General features: G+C 34.5%; 1 protein-coding gene across 1 annotated transcript in view; it reads right to left on the minus strand.

Moving 5' to 3' along the window:
* LOC145660600 (uncharacterized) overlaps positions 1 to 13,475 on the minus strand; it is an 80,831-nt gene that overhangs the window by 42,957 nt on the left and 24,399 nt on the right. The window contains exon 2 of the mRNA XM_081725861.1: positions 5,464 to 5,591. The gene's annotated coding sequence lies outside the window, so the exon portion shown is untranslated. The remainder of the gene's footprint in view (positions 1 to 5,463; positions 5,592 to 13,475) is intronic.

Raw genomic sequence — 13,475 nt, forward strand, 5'->3', positions numbered from 1 at the left:
TATATATATATATATATATATATATATATATATATATATATATATAGGGTGTTTCAGATAAAACGTCCAGTGCTTATAAATCCGAAACGGCTGAGAATAAAAAGATGAAACAAAAACTGAGATAGGAAAATGCCATAGGGCGCATCACATGGTGTTATTGCGGTTACCCACAAGGGCCCTCCTTCAAGGGGGCCCAGGGTCCAACTTCAAATTTTCAAAGAGGAACATGTATTGAATCATACCTCATTCAATAGTACTTGAAAAACGAAACAACTTTTGTAGGAAACAATTTTCGATTTGGGCCACCGTTTTTAAATGGCCGCAAACAGTGGGTCCTATATCAGATAAAACGTCCAGTGCTTATAAATCCGAAATGGCTGAGAATAAAAAGATGAAACAAAAACTGACATAGGAAAATGTCATAGGGCGCATCACATGGAGTTGTCGTGGTGACCCACAGGGCCCTCCTTCAAGGGGGCCCAGGGGCCAACTTCAAATTTTCAAATGGGAACATGTATTGAATCATACCTCATTCAATAGTCCTTGAAATACGAAACAACCTTTGTAGGAAACAATTTTCGATTTGGGGCACCGTTTTCAAAATGGCCGCAAAAAGTCCTGTATCAGTTTGAAGTTGATACCTGGGCCCCCTTCACAGAGTTTCCTGAGGGTCACCACAATAACACCACTTGATATGCTTTATCATCGTTTCTATCTCAGTTTTTGTTTCATCTCTCTATTCTCAGCCGTTTCTGATTTAGGCCTATAAGCACTGGACGTTTTATCTGATACAGGACACTTTTTGCGGCCATTTTGAAAACGGTAGCCCAGATCGAAAATTGTTTCATACAAAAGTTGTTTCGTTTTTCAAGTACTATTCAATGAGGTATGATTCAATACGTGTTCCCATTTGAAAATTTGAAGTTGGCCCCTGGGTCCCCTTGAAGGAGGGCCCTGTGGGTCACCACGACAACACCATGTGATGCGCCCTATGACATTTTCCTATGTCAGTTTTTGTTTCATCTTTTTATTCTCAGCCATTTCGGATTTATAAGCACTGGACGTTTTATCTGATATAGGACCCACTTTTTGCGGCCATTTAAAAACGGTGGCCCACATCGAAAATTGTTTCCTACAAAAGTTGTTTCGTTTTTCAAGTACTATTGAATGAGGTATGATTCAATACATGTTCCTATTTGAAAATTTGAAGTTGGCCCCTGGGCCCCCTTGAAGGAGGGCCCTGTGGGTCACCACAACAACACCATGTGATGCGCTCTATAACATTTTCCTATCTCAGTTTTTGTTTCAACTTTTTATTCTCAGCCATTTCGGATTTATAAGCACTGGACGTTTTATCTGAAACACCCTGTATATATAAATATTGTTTCTCATAGAAGTACATAAAGGTTAAATTAAAATGCATAATTTTAATTGGTCATTTATTTTTCAATTTCATGTCAATTTATTTTTATTTTTATTAATGATCAGTTTTGTGTGAGAACACTAACTTTTTGAATTAATCGATTAATTTTTCCCAACCCTCTAATTTTATCGAATAAATGATACATTACGTTTCACAAATCACAATTCACATTGCACAGTATTTAAAATTTTAATTTTAATCGATCAATTTTGAAACATTTTAATTTTCAAAATTGAGTCGTTATTTTTTTCAGATAATAATTTTTAATTTAATCAATTACTTTTTTATAACCTTTTTGATCTGTTAAATTTTTTTATTAATTTTTCTAACTATGGATCTTTACAATTTTGTATAACAGTGGAAATTTAAGAAAAAATACGTTAATTTTATCAGTACTTGAGATCGCTTGCCGTCCCTATTATCTCCACCTTTCACTCCTATTATCTTACAACTCATCTATACATTTTAAAATATAATTACAAAGACTAGCGTACTAATCAACCAACTAATGCCCTTTCCTTGTAAGCGTGTTTTATATATTCCAGATTTATCAACAAATGGACTCTTCTATCTCCTAATCACTCGTTAAGAAACCTGTTTGAATCGTTGTGCTCAATGTAGCCAAGACTCATTATTATTCTATTTTTACGTCTACTCGTACATCCATGTCTCAAATTCTTAAGTTAATGTATCAAGAATTAATTATATATATCAAAGACATGTAATAAAGTTTTTTGAAGCCAAATGTTTGTTTTTTATTTATATATTAATGCACACATAACCAGAATTCTGCTCGTTGAGCGCCTATTCATGAACCGATTTCCTCAAGCAACAGTCTAAGCCAGTTTTGAGAAGGAAAACTTTCTAATGAGTGTTTCGAATTCGATATTTGTGACACCATATGGAGAGTTGGAAGTGGAATGTTTCAGTATATGTTCCGAACTATGTGTCGTTAACTCGTATGATCACGATATAATCACTAACATGTACACTATCAAACACAATCTCATTCAACCCCTTCATTAAAAGATGAAATTTTATTTATTTGTATTATTTAGTTTTTAACTTACTATTTCTATTACTACTATCACTACTACTATTAATAGTATTATCTGCAGAGGGATCTGTGGTGTTCAGTTCCAGATTACGACACGCAGTCTATCCTGGGTTTGGTTTGAATTCCCCCGAAGAGCATGCGCAGTTTTTAACTGTTTTAAGTGTTAATGTCATCATGTTCCTGTCATTTGCGTAATATTAAAAAAAAAAAAAAAAAAAAAAATACAACACAGGTGACTAAAGTAAATATGCTAAAAGATAAGTCAGCAGAGACACTATCTACTGCTCAATCGCTTATCACAAATATCGAAAATTTCGTATAAAACAAAAGGAGTTACGAGCTTCAGAGATAGTAAATTTAAACTCAAGGATTTTGATATAGATTGCCTGTAATTTTTTCTATCATTATTATAATAATAAATACAACTCCAGACAATTAAATAACGATATTTAATAGGGACACAATACTCTCAAAAGAAACTGGGAAGGTATGGTATTGATTCCCTATGAGAAGAAAACTGGTTTGGACTCCACATCAAAATATAGGTCCATGCGAACATATAAGTGGGTGAGTGCTTAACGTGTGTGCTCCCTGTGCGTGAGGTCATATGTCCGTTTTCTGCTATCTGTCTTGGATACAAAGCCGAGTAGTAGTTGGGATTCCACATTAAATAATTTGTTTTAATTATTTCATACTTATTTTGTTTCACTACAATTATTAATTGGTATATGTTTAGTACGTTCTGTCTCACATAACCTCGTCGCTGAAGGGGAAACTTAAAGTCCAACTCACTCAGTCAATAGGTATGATGCAGTTTCCGTTTCTTTTTAAACATAAACATCCACAAAAATTGTGAAGTAAAATAAAAAAAGCGTATTTTTTAAGAAGTCAGGTCAAAGTGTTGATATTATAAATACGACTTCATCACTTTCCTTGTGAAACAGGCAGAAGCTGGAATAATCTAAGCTAGTTAAGTCAGAATGGCTGGCCGTACGATACAAACACAATAATTCCCGTCTCTCGTTAACAAGGTGAGGTTGAACAGTTTACTAAAATCAAATTTTCCAATGTGTAATTTAAAACAATGACCTGTCTACTGTTGTGATCCGATGTATATATGTTTCTGACTTAGTTTATTTTGGTTGAGTATTAGAGATTAGCGTCCCTTTTCAGCAACAAGGCTGTATGATATTAGAACTTACATTTTTTGATGAAATCCGAATCCCCGAAATGCGTTCGAATTTCAAAGATCTTCCACCGGGAAAGAGTGCATCAAAAGGTCGCACGCTAACACTGGAGTTGCGAGCTATTATTATTGACAAAAATAGTAGCCAGAATGGTGTAATTTTCTTGCATTATTTTCTAAAGCTTTTGTCATACAAGTCTGCCAGCTACATAATATTTGTACATATCATGTATCCTCTCGTTTACTACAGTATATCTCAATCTTTTAAATACTTCTTTTCCATTATTGCTTTTTGTAGAATGACATGATTTTATTTAATTACGTTTTCCACTTAAAAGTTTCATATAGTGTATTTTCAGACAAAAAAGAAAATTTAAAAAAAGTAACTTCATTAAGCAAATGTAATTGTAAACCTTAACATTATGAAGTGAAATCATTACCAAACACGTCTTTCGTATGTTGTGAAGACGTTTTGTGATTTGACGTGTGATCGAAGTACCCTGCACATGTTCAATGGCTTCTCTAGTGATTCAACTGAAACAACGCTCAAACAGAGGAAACAGCTCAAATCTGATGGTGTCTGTATTAATATATTATTATTATTTTGTCCGAATGTAATATGCCACAAACACATTTCTTTCAATATCAGAGGCAGCAGGATGAAGAACACTCATATCTTGCACAGTGTTCGGTCGCTTGAAGGCGCTTTGGTAATCTTAAGATAGGCTTTTTTTGCCCTCTCGGAGCCCCTTTAGGTGTTATATTAACCTGGTGCTAATGTTTCTTTTCGTTATTCCTAGATACATACCTTCACATGAACAAGAAAACTGGTAAATGCTGTGTTCGAGTGTAGCCCTCGAAATATTGACTGAGAAACATTGGTAGATGAGTAATTGGTCATACGACCATTGCAATGTGTTGCATACTGTCGACAAGTATTAACTATAATTAGTTACTTGGTACTATCAACTTAGGGGAAATAACTATTAATACGTGGTTACTTGATGAACTAAAAGTTAAAATAATCTTTCTGAGTTTAATATAATGAAATCATTGAATATATTATTATTAATATTACTTTAAAAATAAACACCACTTTCTACGCAGGAATACACCAATTTCTGACATCATTGGTTATGCTAAGGACTAAACGTTAAGAAAATAATCGCCATACAAATTTAATTAATAATTTTCACGTATTCACTTTAAACGTTACAACTGGAAGTAAATGGCCATTATTTACGTATAATAACTTGTTTAATGAATTCCATTTTACTACCCATTGGCAAAGATTCAAAGATATTTGTGGAAGTTTAAGCCCCTTTAATAAGACTGGCAACGTTACTGAGTGGTTTCTTACAATTTTAGTGTTATTAAACTTTTAATGAATGTCCTAACAAGTGATTTAGAGTACTATTCTTCTCGTTATCATCATCTCTCCGAGGTATTACTGCGTAGTTTCCAGATTCATTTAACAAATTTTCAGCATGTTTCATAATATTTGTTTGCTTCCTCATAAATTACATTACATTTCTACACTTTCTACACTAATTCCCTCCCTTCAAGAAAAAATAAATCTAATCTGAAAGAGAGAGTCATTTACAACTCATGTAGATAAAAGTTCAGTCAGATAAGATAAGTAAAAGCAGACTGTCAGGGAGATAAGATAGTAAAAGTAATGTATGTAATATGAAATAAATATCAAGCGAGAGAAAGGCATTTTCTGCAGGTGTTATTTCTGAAATAAATGACAAAACCATTAGAATACATTTTATCTTTCATTTTCAGAGAACATACCTACAGTAAATACTCCAATATCCAATCTTTGGCGTAGAAACTACTCGGAAAATGTGATACTCCATCAAACTGAAGCTGCAGATCATTCAATCGCAGCAAAAAATATTACAAAACTCTCCACACATGCACTGTAAGAGAATTAAAACAAAAATAAATCTCACACAGTAATCAACTAAATTGTTACCAGTATTAAGAAGAAAAAAAAAAGTAGCTCAGCATTCTTTATGCTTTCACCATGAGATGTGTGAAAGATATCACAACCATTGAACAGTATCGAATTTTTATGTGTCTATAGATTTTAAGTTACCTAAGTAACTTAAAAATCTCAAGGGTGATTTGTATACGAAGTTCATTCCTTGATAACTGAACTTTTGATATTTGCATAATTATACTCGTTATTCTTTGCGTTAGAGCGATCACTTCTGGTGCATGGGGTCCTTGGTTCGATTCCAGCTCGTGCCAAGTGAGCTTTGTGGTTGACAAACGCCGTGTGCGTGGGTTTTCTCGGGGTTCTCTCGTTCCCTTCCATTTTCTTCATTCCACCCTTTCATTCATTTCTCATCATCATCGTCTCCTTTAGCCTAGTCGGCATAACCGTGGGATGTAAAACTTAAAAAAAAAAATCATTTTATTTTATTCTTTGCATTGAAGGAAGGCACTTGTATTGAGATTGATACGGTGAGCAAAACCAACAGGTCTGAGGATTTGTAGTATTAGTATAACAGTTGTGAACTTTTTAACATTAAGCAAATATGTCGCTAGAAGCGTCCTTTGGGAGTGTACCATTAAGAAGGTCAGCGAAGAAAACTATGCAACTATATAAACTGGAAGCAATACTCAAGGAAACACGTTGAGAATGCAGTTTATATTAATTTTCAAAATTATATTGAAGAAAACCTTACGATATATATAACAAGTTGTAACAAAATATGCTAATACTTAAATAATAAATAAAAAATATATAATTGCTTCAATATAGAGAGTAGCTTATCCGACATCTTGTATAAACAAGAGTACTTCTGTACTTCGTAAATCAATAACAATTCACAGATTAAATAGTTAATTATATTCACACACACCGTGAAAAGGAAACCTTTTGGCTAAAATTTACTTGGTGTCCGATTATTAGAAAATAAAGATAAAATCAAAGTTCATTCTGTTTACATTTGTCGATATTTTTCAGTGAACTATTTCTGCTAACCCTACTTCATGTGTGGCTCGATGGAATAACGTAGAATTTCACAAGTCTTTTCACATATTATTGCAGAACTTCTCCACAGGCCCTCGAAAATATAAGCATGATGTTCAAATCAGCAAACAAAATTATTGCGACAGGTCTTCTATCATTCTCCACAGTCGGGCAAAATCAAATAGTCCTTCTAAATTGAAGATATTTAGTAATCAAGTGTAGCTTACTGTAACTATACAATATAAAGATAGTATCAACTTTGTCAGTTTACGTCCATAAGATCTAAAATATTCTGATCTTTGAAGTGTTCTTTCGCTTATTTTGAAGAGGAACATGACTATACTGATAAAATATCAAATATATATATAATGTTTTAAAGAAAAAATCACGTTGATACAGTGGACAGATGAATTTCGAAAATACACAATATAATATTCTCTTTTGTTATAACACTAACATACGCCGTCTGATGCGAATTGTAACGTCAGCAATCGCAGTAATAGCTACCCCATTGGAGACATGCACTAGAGGAGAGCAAAAACCAGTATGAAAAACAATATATTCATTACAGGATGAGAATGCATTATGAGGATTCCTGTATGTCGCTCCAGCAGGTTTAGTAGTAGAACAAAAGCTAAAAATAATAATAATAAAATAAAAATAAATAAAATATGTGGTGTCAACGCAGAATACTACGCGCTCCACACGACTACATTGCAATTACAGCAGAGACGTAGATCTCGTGATGAAAGTCGTCGGGCTAACGTTGAGAAGTAGTTTCACAAGGGAATAGCGAATCATATTGTGATCTCCTTGACAACCATTTGAGGCACGCAATCACGGGAAAATAATGTGGTTTGTTCACTTCTAGTGTACTATTGCAGGATCATAACGCGAGACCACACACAACTCAAGTAACGGTACAAGAATTGGCTCCTTCGTCTTCAGTGCCTACATCCTGTATATTCCCTGGATGCAGCACCGAGTGATTGTCATGTGTTTGGACCCTCAAGGAAACCCTACGTAGCAAGAAGTTTCACAGTAAAAATGAAGTAAAAGAGAGGGTGCTGCTTTTATTTTATTTTATTAATTTATTTTATTTATTTTGTGAAATACACCCACTAATGAAGCGATGGCACAACCGTGTCGCACGCAGAAAGTGCTACATTGAAAAGTGATATATTATTTTCAATCCTTTTGTACGTATTAAGGATACAAAAAATTAATTAAGTTTATTTCACTTTTTGAAACCCCAGTATCAGGTTGTCTAAGAAGTATTACAGGTCAAAATTGAGAACATATTTACTGAGATCTGAAAATAATGTTATGAAACCACATATGCACCATTTTGTTCTGATCTGCCATTTTTCCGGGAAAACTATAATCCCGTCTCTATAGAACTTCTGTGGTTTCTGGTCAAAAAATTGTGGCACATGGTTTTCACAGTCCAGTTTTGAAACTATCTTAACACCATTCTGGGAATTCTGCAGAGACCGAAATAAATTATAAGTCTGAAGGTGCTCCCCAGCCACATTCTCTCAATTTCTGACGGGTAGTTAAAGATGTAGTTGGTCTGGCACTCTTAGCGTGGTATACGAACCCTTTATGAGGACCGATTACCGCCGGATTTGGTGCACTCGCGTTGTCGACAGTATAGGTCCGAGTTTACCTTTCTGGCCAGCAGAAGTGAGGTAGTTCGTGATGCATGATAGCCCTCCAATTCTATGAAACGCACTACATACTCTTGCTGCGTCAGTGTAGAATTCTTTGCCACGTATTCTGAAGTTTTTCCTCGCTTCGACCACGATCTTTTTTCCACATTGTTGTAGGTTATCCACTTTTCATCACCCGTGACCAACCGCTTCAAAAATAGTTTGAGTTCGTTACATTTCATTAGAGATTCTGAGGTAGAAATTCGATCAAGTCATTGTTTTTGAGTAAGATTATGTGGCACCTAAAAGCTTCTTTTTAACGTTAATTTTCTATTTTATATTGCAGCTCTCTCCGAACGATTTAACACTATTTGTTTATGGATATTAAGAAGATTGGCGATGTCATGACTGCACGACTTTCTGGAATATCATCCACTTTTGCTTTGATTGGTCACCCACTGCGAAAAGCATCTAGAATATCGAATTTCCAGAACGAAAGCGAGTGAACCATCCTTTGGCTGTCACTTTTTATAACTATCTTCTCCATAAACAAAATAAAATTCTCCACGGGCCTGCGCCAAATTTGGACCTTTATCGAAATAAAGTTTTTAAATGTAGAGCAGTTTTGCGAAAAGTTTACTCATCTTCACGGCGCTTTAGGTCTGATTTTAAGAATTCCAATACTTTTTGCAAATCTACTGTTAACTGTCAAATGACGTTAGACCTAGCTTACTGCGATCATATGTATATAATTGTAAATAATGGATTCAATAATAAATACATAAATGGAATGAATAAGTTAATAGGTTCGTACCACCAAATTTATCTTAGTTTACATAAAATTATTTCGAGAACTGTATACTTCATATAACCTTACCGTTCCTATCCAGGAATTCGTGAATTTTTCAATACAGTTTGATCCTAAATGATGTACTGCTCGCAACTTTAAAAGAATGAATACTGCGTTGGTAAAGTGATTTCTGATTCAAGTGCTTTTCTGGTAAAAGAACTTTCCATACAGAATTGACTTTCTCTTCCTCATTGTACACTCATGTCCAAAATGACTGTCGCATATCTATAACTGTCTTCTTGTTAGAATATAATTTGATAATGATTTTGCAGGATACTTTTAATACTGATACTATGTGTATAATCGGGAAATGTATGTTTGTGGTAAATTTCATAGGAAAAGAAGTATAAATACGAAAATTAGAATGAGTAAAACAAAATGTTGCTAAATAGACAACACACTTTTATTTTCGTTTTATTGTTCTTATTTACTGCTCTTTTGACATGAAATTTGCCACATACATGTCTTTTCCGATTATACACATACTAAGAGTACAAGAAATACCTGGCGAATTTGTTATCAAGTTATATTCATAGAACATATTTATAGACATGCGACAATAATTTTGGACATGAGTGTACTTGTATCTCTCGAGCCGGCAAAATTTTTCTTTCTTTTGAAGCAAAACGTTCTTTGAACGCGATTGCTAAGGGTCAATAAATGAATGGAAAGTATCTCCATTTATTCAAATTATTTTATTTGCCCACAGAATGACGGTTGGCGCACATGAAAGTACGTACAGCGAGGCGATTCCCAAGAGCTACTGGCTACAAATACAAAAGCTTATTGAGCAATCTGGCTACATCTTTCCTAGTTACGTCCAGTTTTCCTTTCAAGGTAAATGTCATTCTGCATGAAATGTTGAAACCAATTTGATCCTACTAATTTTCTGTATGCATTTACAGGTTCAGGGCGGAGTGCTGGTGCATGGTTTATACAACACAGTAGAGTTTTTCTTATCAGATCAGCAATCTTTTGACTAACTTGATGTCACTTTTAACTCTTCCTTACCCTGAGACCAGACTCTTCAGTTCTATGCACTTATTTTCTCTTCATTTTGAATAATTTGGCCCGTATATGTCAATCCGGGCCTTCCTCTGGGTATTTCTTACAAAAGTAAGCTACTTCTAAAATAAATAAAAAAATAAAAAAAATCAGTTTCCTTCGAGACAGAACGGTTCTCTATCGATGTCACATATACAAATAAACGTTCAGTGAGAAATATAACCTTTCTCAAAACACGATTCCGTTTAGGTGTATTTTAGGTTTTCATTAATACAAACCAATCCACTACGGACTAAACACCACATTAATGGAGACTGATCACAGAACTGACGACAAAGATACTTGTGTACTTTGACATTATATTGCATCTGTAAGCGAAAGAGCCTCAATGAGGTTTTGAGATGCAAGACCCTATCTTACGTTTCGGAAACAAGATCACTAGAAAAAACACGGGACTTCAGCAGTACGCACTTTTCTGTCCTATTTTTTTCATAGTTTATTCAAGCTTTGGTAAGGAGTTCGTAAATGACACATCTAATTGTTACATAGCACTGGTCCAGAAATATTCTTTTTGCAAGTCCTATTGCCTTCCATTGAAAATGAAGAAATAAAAATAGCGTTTTGGTATAGAAAAATGGGGAAATGACTGAGTTCGAGTTGCATTTGGCTACAATATCAGTTTGGAAATTAACATCTCTGCTATATTAACATACTGTCTCTTTATCGCAAAAATAAAGGTTCACTTCGTAGACTACATAATCCCAACTCTCCGTTTCGTGACGGCATTACAGATTCAGCATTTAATAGAAAACTCGATATGGACACATTCAAAACCAGCTACCTGCTTAGATAATCTAAAGAAAAAAAATTAAAAATACAACTTATATTACTTCTAGTTTGCGTTCCTTTACGTTGTCATTATTGTTTGTAACATTTTAATAAAATCTTATTTTTTTATTATTGCCTATCCGCATAAAACAGCAAAATGTATTATTAGTATTATTATTAATTTTCTACATTGTCGAAAATGGAATACAAAACTTAAAAACTGCTACGCAAATTTTGATTTGTTTAACAATTTGTGATGCAAAAACCAAAATCTAATAATAATAATAATAATAAAAAAGCTGATATATAGAGTGGACCATTTATTTTGATATACCCTTGTAACTTTATGGACAAAAATGCTGAAATTTTGTACCATGCAAATATCGGCAGAGGGACATTGTTTAGCCTACTCTGTGATAACACAAGTTAAGTGTTGTTAACCCAACCTAAAGTTGTGTTTTTTCAAATGGCATTACATCAGGTTATTACAAATTTTAAATTTATATGCAATACAAAAACAATGCAATACCACACTTGTCCTACAGCGTTACAAATTAAGGACACTACAGTGTCACAAACATCGAAATAACTCAATTTTGGAGAGTTCTACAACAGTAATACTGCAAGTGAGACGGATGGGGTAGTGCACATCCAAAGTATCTTAATGTTGAATACTGCGATCATCAAATGATGTATTTCGAACAAGCAAAAACAAAGTTACAACTGAAAATTTGTTCTGAAAGGGCTGTTTCGAAAAAGTGTTTAGTAAGTATCATAAGACCGCAATGCCGTTTACAGCAATTTTGGAAACGTTCCAAAGATATGAGAAAAAAAAATTCGCACAGCGCGTGGTTCAGTATTGTCATAACATCTAGCTCTAATTTTCAACTTCTCCTGCATAGAAGCTCCTCGCAATCGTTTTATGGAACGTCCCGGAATACTACCTGTGACCGTGTTAATACCTGCAGTGAGTCCCAAGCTTAGTATCTTTCCTATCCCAGTCCACTTTTGAAGTAGAAACTTACCTTGGATTTCTTCAGGCTTGGTGTCTCCGCCAATTTCACTTGCTATGTTTGAATTAGATTACTACTAATTCACTTCTGTGAATGATATACTTCCATACTCAATATTTATATGCTTCCCTTTGGTAATGAGTAATTTCCGAAATTCTAAAACGAAGAGTTCTCTATGCATAACAGATAAACAGCAGTGCTAATTTTATTGTAAGTTTTCCAGAAATAATTCCTATGAGAAATAAAATTAGAAGTTTAATAAACATGAGTCGATGAAAGTTCGTTCAGGGTCTAGAAGCATAAGTCGCTGTCTGCAACTATTTCAAAAACCTCTTAACTTTGAAACGAACGTGTGAACTGAATCTTAACACCGAAGAATATATTATTCAAGAATAAACGGTACTCTGTTTTATTCAGTTTATCAATGTTAACTTGCTGATATGTTGCACGATAATTTGGAATTACCGCAAATACAGAAGCCGAGAGACACATTAATGGCAAGTACTCTGGAGGGTTGGTCAAGAGTACAACCAGGTGAGGGACCTGTATTTTTTCCCACCGTTCTATTGGCTGCTAATCCTTCACATATCGCAATCGAATTCGAAAGAAGAGCATGGTCAGGCGATGGGAATTAACCTTTGTCGTGTTTGTACGCGGCACGCAGTACTTGCCGCAGTAGCTAACGGTAAGGAAATAAGAATTTTAACTTTTATTCAACTTTAATTATAAAGAATTTACATCATATTTTCGATATTATTATTATTATTATTAGAAGTATTTATGTATTCCAGTTCCAAGTAGACTTTTTTTTTTAATACTATTAAGGAAAACAGGATTGCTCAATGCTTTACACACATAGTTATCGAAATATGAAAATATCTGCAGTTTGCAATACGGAAGATATGTGAAGGTGTGAGTGTGCTGAAGTAGAAAAAAGGTGGTAATGTAAAGTAGGAGACCTCTACGATTTTGCAGAAGTCAAATTCTAGACCCGCGGACAGTTGACGCAAATATATATCTCCGGTGGCCGGTGTGTTAGATAAGTCGCGAGGAACAGTGTCCAAGGTGACGTTGTAAACAGCTCATAGCAATACAACGTCAGCGAAGAGGAAGAGTGTATGGAAGGAAACCCTGAGTGACAGAATCGCCGACTGAAAAGGAGTATTACCAAAAAACGTAGAACGAGTCCCAGAATCATTATCAGACACAAGTTGCATAACCTAAACATTGAAATTTCCAAATTGTCGATCACCATCAACATTTTAACCTGAAAAAAATAGTACTGAGAAAACGCAAAACAGACCGCCGACGATCGGAAATGAGTAATATGGCGCTATGAGTCTTCTTTCACCTAATTTTCAACATTAAGGCAGATTATGTATGGTGGATGCCCAAAGAAACTTATGCTCGGAACGGTTCCCTTTCTGCCATAATTTAGCGGTTCTGTGATGCTGTGGAGAGCAATTTTCTTGTAT

This window comes from Thermobia domestica, chromosome 9, assembly GCF_964235325.1.
Source record: "Thermobia domestica chromosome 9, izTheDome1.hap1.1, whole genome shotgun sequence".
In the NCBI taxonomy this organism is placed as follows: Eukaryota; Metazoa; Arthropoda; class Insecta; order Zygentoma; family Lepismatidae; genus Thermobia; species Thermobia domestica.